Source organism: Chinchilla lanigera, unplaced genomic scaffold, assembly GCF_000276665.1.
Source record: "Chinchilla lanigera isolate Chin_1 unplaced genomic scaffold, ChiLan1.0 scaffold00075, whole genome shotgun sequence".
Lineage (NCBI taxonomy): Eukaryota > Metazoa > Chordata > Mammalia > Rodentia > Chinchillidae > Chinchilla > Chinchilla lanigera.
In genome coordinates this window covers 1096980-1105161 of record NW_004955476.1, presented here as the reverse complement: position 1 = coordinate 1105161, position 8182 = coordinate 1096980, and the positions used below count along the sequence as shown (strand labels likewise).

At 42.3% G+C, this 8182-nt stretch overlaps 1 pseudogene; it reads left to right on the top strand.

Annotated features, from left to right (window-relative positions):
* The first annotated feature begins 2107 nt into the window (after positions 1-2107).
* Positions 2108-2536, top strand: LOC102006453 (annotated as a pseudogene).
* Positions 2537-8182: the final 5646 nt, after the last annotated feature.

Genomic DNA, 8182 nt, shown 5'->3' with positions numbered 1-8182 from the left:
GGGCCTTTATGTCGCTGTGTCAAGTTGTTGGACTGTGACCCTCCCATCTGTTCCAGCTAATCTGAAAGTCATTTAGACCCGCTTCCCCATTCATCGGAAACACAGCACGTTCTCCTGTTAACACACATATGCAAAGTCGTCTGCTGTCAGCAACCCGAGGAGTTTTTTAAAAAGTCTCACTTACAACATCTGTATAAACATTTACACAACAGAAAATCCATTTATTAACTATTGCGGACTCCCTAACTTAATTTTCTCAGACATATCCAAATATGGGGTCACTCTAAACAGATCTGCAAAAGTTTACTTCCTACAGTTAATTTTTGAGCAGTATGGTCACTTTGTTTTGGCATTTCAAAAAAAAAAAACAGTTCTATGTTCACGGTCTGAAAACTTTTTGAACATTCACAGTGCCATTTTCAGTGATTTGGTTAAAACTGAAAATGCTTGCATTTTTCAAAAGCAATTTCATGGGAAATAGTCAAGTTCATCAGATTTACTAAATTACTCTTTCAAGGGGGATCGGGGGATCTATTTTCAAAAAGGAACCAGGTGATTTTGAGAATCAACTAGGTTTAGAAATACCGGTTTATTTGCACTTTATCCTTCATGATTTTACTTTCTTCTTTGTATGACTTGTATAAAATAACCTCAATAAATGACTTAGCTAAAGGTGAAAGGCAGCATAGAATAAGACAAAAATACTGGAAAGTTTATTTTAGTAATTTATACAGACATTATCTAGTATTAAGCTCAAAGTGAGGTTGGATTTGGATATAACACAATAGCATTTAATCAAGTAAGTTAATACCCTTTTGCTCTAGAACTTAAAAATAATTGCTTTGCCTTGTTTTAATGTGGTCCTTTCTCTGTACTCTGTCCAGATCTACACTGTATTGCTCAGGTCTGGCCTCAACCCTGATCCTGAATCTCTGTGTAATCTTGACTGAATTACTTCTTTCTGAGACTTAATTTGTATGAGTGGGAGAAGATGATGTTTTAATTTATCTTTGGTCTTTTGAGACAGGGTCTCACTACATAGTTCAGGTTGGCCTGGAACTCACTATGTAGCCCAGGTGGGGCTTGAACTCACCACAGTCCTCCTGCCTCAGCCTTCCAAGTCCTGGGATCACAGAAGTCCTGGGATCTGTGATCACAGGCCTGCACCACCACACTCAGGTAGGGAAGTCTTTTCTAACTCTGACATTCTCTGGGTGTCTGAAACAAGTTCTCCGCATCCTTTCCTTGATAAAATCACCTCCAGCTTTGGGCATTATCTCCAACTCATAATTGGCACACACAATGGTGTAAATTGATCAAGGTATTTTAGAAAAATATTTCTAAGATATAAGACCTTAAGGGGCCAATCTTTGTGAAGATTTCCAAGAATTCAAATTTACCCCTCAACCTTCAGCAGTGTTTTATTGATCTATTCACAAAGTGTTCCACACTGCCTCTGAGGATATACTTAGCAACCTCACATGATCCTTTCTGTGACTTTGGCCCCCATTTCTCCACCTCCATATCTTCTTTTTTTTTCTTTCGGTCTCTTGATGTGGTCAAAGATCATAAACAACTTCAGTGGGTCACGTGACCTTCTCAAGCTTCGGTTTTGTCATCTGTAAGATGGAACTGATATATGCTTAGATCCAAAAGGAGCTGAGTGACTGCCCAGGCACATTCTGAGCTATAACTTGCAGAGATGTCATTGTTACTCTTTACTGTGGTTACTGTGACTGTTACCACTCACACACTGATCTTCATTCACTGTTGTGAGTACAGTGTCTATACAGCGCCAGCATATTTCATTTTCGGCACCTATGGAGAAAAATGGAAAGAAATTGCAGAAAATAGTTTAAAACTATTCATAATTTTTGGGACAATAACTTTACTTCTTTGAAACAGGTAGCCTATTCTTGCATGGATATTCCTCAACACTTTTTTACATAGTTGATACTAAAGCCAATTCTATATCTGGAAGTAAATCATTATCCAGCCATCACTGACATATTATGCATCTGTTCAAAATGGTGTTTTGGAAAATACTTAAAGGTATACAAGATGCTCCCATTAACTTGTAAGGGGAAATAAAGCAAGATGGAAACTCATGTGTAAATGTGACTGTAAGGCCCTCTCCCTCGGCCACCTCTGCTGCCTCCTTCTGCCGTCCTTGGAGCGGCTCGTGTGCTCATGGTGTGGACCTGGTACCTGTTGTGTAAAGCAGCAGCTGAGAAGACTCAGGCACTCATTACGGCCAATGAAAAGCCCAAGAAGGAGTCAAGACTGAGAATAACAATACTATTACTTTGAAGGTGGCAGCACAGGATGGCTCTGCAGTGCAGTTTAAGATTAAGAGGCACACACCACTTAGTAAATGAATGAAAGCCTATTGTGAACAATAGGGTTTGTCAATGAGGCAGATCACATTGCAATTTGATGACAGCCAATCAATGAAACAGACACACCTGCACAGTTGGAAATGGAGGGTGAAGATACAATTGACACGGTCCAGCAGCAGACAGGAGGTGTCTACTAAAAAGAGAACCTCCGACAACCCTACTCCAGGAGACCAGTTACCAGAATGCGTCTTACAGACCAAGAATACATTCTCAATTAGAAAGCAGCAATTTGGTTCCACTACATGCTGACTACTGCCATATACTTTTCTCTATTCTTTCATTTACCCCTTCCCCATTCCTTTATCGAATATAAAGTATCTGGTATATGTGCACAAGCATATTGCATTTTCTTTTTACTAAATGGCCAACAATATGCTTTGACTGACATCAAATGGAGAAGGGATGGGGAAATACCGGTTCTATGAAAATAATCCCTTTTCTCCATCAGTGGCCTGCTCATCAGCTCTTACCTTTACATTACAGTAAGTTATTTTGCTCTCACTGCTTTAACAGAAAAGACAACATAAAAATCCTCGCATACCTTGTCTGATTGGAAAATTTTTAATGTTTTTCATTTATCACTGTAAAATCAAGGACAACTCTATAACATTTTGTACATGGTTGTTACATGTAGGGTAATCTGTCTTTATACAGGAGTGAATTACTCTTTAAAAAGAAAAGAATCCTATATAGTTTTCCCTCTCAGTCCAGTGTCTTGCTATTTAAATAAATGTCTTGTTTAAACAATATGAATGTAATTTTTTTTGTTTTGTTTTTCATTTTTCTTCCAGTACCAGGAATTGAATTCATGACTTTGCGCTTGCCAAGCAGGCACTTTGCCGCTGAGCTAAATCCTCAGCCCCCAAAAATATGAATGTAATTTTATGGTAAAATATGTTGCATTTATATAAAGAAAAATACTAATTTATTGAAGTATACACAGTGACATTGACAATGGAAATAGAGACTTCATTTTCTATTTGTTTGTTTTCCAAATTTCTTTTTTAAATATATTGTATGTTTTTCAAAAGCTGTAGTACCTCCAACTTCAAATCATTTATTATTCATGCAGCCAACAAGGACATTCTGAGTGTCATTTGGGCATCTGTGCATTTGGGTAGACATCACAGAGGCAGAGAGGCCGACAGTTGTAGGTATTCAGGAATTTACAGTGTAGAAGGAGCAACTGCTCCTTATACAAAGAAAGGCAGTAATGTGAGTGTTCCTTAAAATAGAATGAATGAAAAAACATCATATCACAGTGATATATGTGCACCTATGTTCATAGCAGCACAATTTGTAATTGCTAAAATGTGGAAGCAACCCAAATGTCCATCCACCGAGGATTGGATAAGAAAATTATGGTACTTTTATATAATGGAATATTACTCAGCTGTAAAGAAAGATAAACTCGAGGCCTTTATATTTAAATGGTCACAACTAGAGACCATACTCATAAGTGAAATAAATCAAACATACATGTGCAAGCACCGCATTGTGTCACTAGTGTAAAACTTGAAAGAGTTAAGTTAAACTCGGAGGTATGATAGACACTGTGAAATGATAGGAAACCACCGAAGAGTAAAGGGCTTCTGGGATGTGGGAAAAGAGAAGGGAAAGAAGGAAAAATTTTGTATGTATGTATATACAGGATAGATAACATGGTTGTTCTTCTATCTGCTGTTTCTATGCTGAAAGAAACTGTCAATGAGTCTTTGGTTGACCAGTATTGCATGTCTATATCTGTTTTCATGAGAAGCCACTTTGAAGATATCAATATGTAATACAACCACCATTGTTAATTCCCTACCACTTTGTTTGTAACTCTGTATTGTCTGTATTGTGCTTGTGATATGTTGTAAAATGTTGTATGTCTGTTAATGTTTCCCTCCTTTTATCCTTAAAATAAAAAAAAAAAAAAAAAAAAAGAAATGCTATAGAAGATAAGAGAGGAGATTTCTCTGAGGATGTGAAAGAGCAGCTTTTTATTAAATGCCACAAGGATTGCTGCTGGAGTGATAGATAACCAGTTGGTAGAAGCATTTCAATTTTGTAAGAATCTGCATAGACTCTACCTTCCCATGGGAAGCTGGAACTATTCTAGTTTTGCTTTTATTTACTGAATTATTTTGATCAAATTAAGCCACAGCTTGATGAGCTCCTTATTTGCCCAAACAGCAGAAACATTTTATTCATTAGCAATCCATTGCCAAGAGGTGACATATCCAAGAAGGAATCTGAAGAGTCTTCAAATAGCACAAGGTCACCAAAATAGTACAGGGACACCTAGGTTCATTGTTGGACTCTTTGTCCCCTATGCATAACAGTGAATCTTTGAATACAAATGGGAAAGAATGAACATGAGAGGAAGAAAACATCTAGTCCAAAACACTGTACTTAAGGGAAAAAATAAATAAATATACATAGAGTTAATGATGGTGAACCCACAATAGAAATACAAAATAAAATCACCTGCAGAATTGTCCCACCTCCTCCCTTTAATAGCATGAGCTTCTCCTTGTGAATAAATTTTGTTTACAATATGCTATTTAGATGGGCACTTCTCATCTAAAGTATGGGTCATGAACTTCAGGTGCTTACAGTGCCCAAGCTGCTAAGATACCTGTGCCAGTTAGATAGGTCTTAGACACCAAGGCAGTAGGCTACTGCAGTAAGCCAGACAGCTTGTGCCTCACCAAGAGGTGTGCTGCTTGCAGTGTAAACAGCACTGTACCTACCACAGATTGCATATCTGCAGGCCAGGTGTGCCTCCTTCTCCTGTAGCCAGTTTGTACTCTGCACAGAGTGGCCCTTGGAAAAGCCAAGTGCTCAAGTCCGCAAGCCCATCATTCATTGTTCGAGGTAGGGGCCATCAGTTTTCCTACCAGTTCTAACACTCCGGTCCTGGAAATGATTCCTGCTCAATGAGGAGCCTGCAATAGAGAGAAGCTGAGAGATAGCCCAGTAAAACCAGGCAGGAAGCAGAATGTAAGTCTTTCACAGAGGAAAGGAAGCAGCAAGGGAAATCATACCCAGCCCATCAAGGAACTAAGCTGGTCTCCTTCTGGTGTCTCCAGATCGTAAGTGCAATTGCTCTATACCAGTGGTTCTCACTGGGACAACTTTGCCCCAAGGGCCATTTGGCAATGTCTAGAGACATTTTTAGTTGTTAGAACTGAGGAGTGGGGGCCAGTGTGACTGGCATCTCATGGTCAGAGATCAGGGAGCTGATAAATGCCCTGCAGTAATGCACAGGAAAGTCTCCCATGAGAAAAAAAGCCAGGGCAGAAATAGAGAAACCCTACCCCATGCTCATAGCCAGTGGTGCTAAGGGTTACATACTGCCATGCTGAAGTGACAAGACGTGCCCTCTCATGGGGCAGACATTCTACTGGGGAGAAGAACTCACAAAGCCCTCAGGAGTGATGCTAAGAGCATTTTGGAGGCCACAGGAGACCAATGAGGCAAACGTTAAGACAGGAAGGTCCTTGCCACCAAATTAGTTGTAGCACCAGAGCTGGGATTCAGAAGCCTGTGGCACAAGATTCCACAGCAGCTCTGCTCCTGAACCTTCCAGGGTCCCTCCTGCCTTCAGGATGAAGTGAGGGTTCCTGGTTTGCCTTGGAAGGAAGATTACTTCATGATCTGAGCACGGTCTCTGCTGCCAGCTCCGTCTCTAGGTCGCATCTGCCACCGGCCTCTTGTTCTGACCTAGACTGCCTTGGCTTTCTCCAAATACGCCATGATCATCACATCTCCAAGCCTTTCCCCCTGCAAGTCTTTCTGCTTTAACCGTGCTCTCTGCCCCAGCCCCTTCCCTGACTGCCCTTGGGCCCAATAAGAACGCCGCACCAATTCCCCATTCCGAGGCCCGATGAAAGGAACCCCTTCTTCCCACGTGCTCACGTGGCACTTTGTGCTCAGCCTTATTAAGCTGTTGGACACTCACCACAGTTGCAGACACATTTCAGACTGTGCCTCACACCACGCCCGGTAGGTGCTGACCTCAATCTTCCTGAAACTTAGTCGGTACGATCTTATCACGCTGTACTTCTTCCGTGCTTACACGCATCTCTTCACTTTGGAATACTCCCTGTGTGTCACCACTAAACAGGCTGGGAATGTAGTACGATAAAACAGGCCATATGCCCTATGAGGGTTCCTATCTAGCTGCCCCCCAAGCCTCTGAGCTCACAGGAAGGGCTTTTGGAAGGTGAGTGACTTCTAGGAGTTTGCACGTGACTTGCTGTTAGGAGGCGGGGTTTGGCATGAAGAGGCAGTCACTGGGGGCGTGGCTGGAGGGGTTTACCTGCCCCCTCTCTCCTTCCTGGACACCACGCACCCCTGCCATGCTGCTCTGCCGTGGAGCCAGCCAACTATGGACTGGAACCCGTAAAAACTGTGAGGCAAAATAAACCTCTCCTCCTTGAAGTTGCAGGGGTCAGGTATTGTGTCTCAGTGACACAGAAAGTGACTAGACGTGCCCTGTCATGGGGCAGACATTCTACTGGGGAAAAGAACTCACAAAGCCCAACGCTCAGGTGAGAAATGGGCTCTCCAGCCCTCCTGCAATCAGCTGCCCTGTCTCTGCTAGAACTCCCTCTGTGCTGAGAGACTCACTTCCTGCAGGAGCTTTAGCCTCTCCTTTGACTGAGCCAGATTTTCTCCCTGCTCCTGGGACAGAATATCAGGCCTACAGCCACAAGAACAAGCCTGCTGGCTCTTCTGCTGCACGAAGCTTCATGTATTTGCAGATGGGTCTCTGCCCTCCTGAGTCAACACTATAAAATAGTGCTCTTTAGGTTTGTTGCACAAGGGCTTTTATTCCAAAAATGAGTGGGGATAATAACTATAAGACATGTCACATTTCCTTTTACAGGTGGTCACACAATTCCAGTGACTCACGTTTTCATGATGGCAGCACTGCCTGGCAGAACTAATAAGCAGCATTTAAGAGATCAGTACACCTTCTAGCTATCCCTGTACTTTTTAATCTTGTTTTATTTAGTCTTTGCCAAGTACAGGACTTCACATTTATGCCTGAAACACTTTGTCAGCTCCAACTCCTGGTTTAGGCTACCATAGTAACCCAAAGATACCAGGACCCAATCCCAGGGCCTGTAAATGTCACCTAATTTGGAAAAGTGTCTTTGTAGACCCTGGGGGACGGGATACTGGGTCATCCAAGTGAGACCCAAATGCCATCACACGTAGCTGACAAGGGAGATGTGAAGGAGATATGACACCCCAGAGAAAAGGTTGACACAGTGTGGCCTGGGGGTTGGAATGAGGTTATTTCCAATCAAGGAGCTGCAGTTTTAGGAAGCTAGGACGGCAGAGGAACAACTCCTCCCCAAACCCCTAGAGGAGCACAGCCCCAGCGGGGAAAGCCCTGCTGATACTTTGATTGGGCTCAGGGCCAATGGGTTCCAGCTTCCAGCCTCCAGCACTGGGAAAATACATTGCTGCTGTTTTGAGCAACCAGATTCACTGGAATATGTCACAGCAGCTATAGGAAGCTCATAGAACTGTGAGTACTTTGGGATCTTAAGTCCCTAATCCAATGAAATAATTAGATCCCCCCACCGTAAGCCATTAGCAGTTCGGGAGATCTTGATCGAGTCCTCTACACAAAGAGCTGGTTGCCAAAATGCAGTCCAGATACAGGGCCAGGTTTGCAGTCTACCATTTTCAGAGGACACTTATGGAATGCTGGTTTCGTAATAGCAATTACCAGACAAAGGGGGACCCGTGACTTAGTGGGGAAGTTTGGGAAACACTGG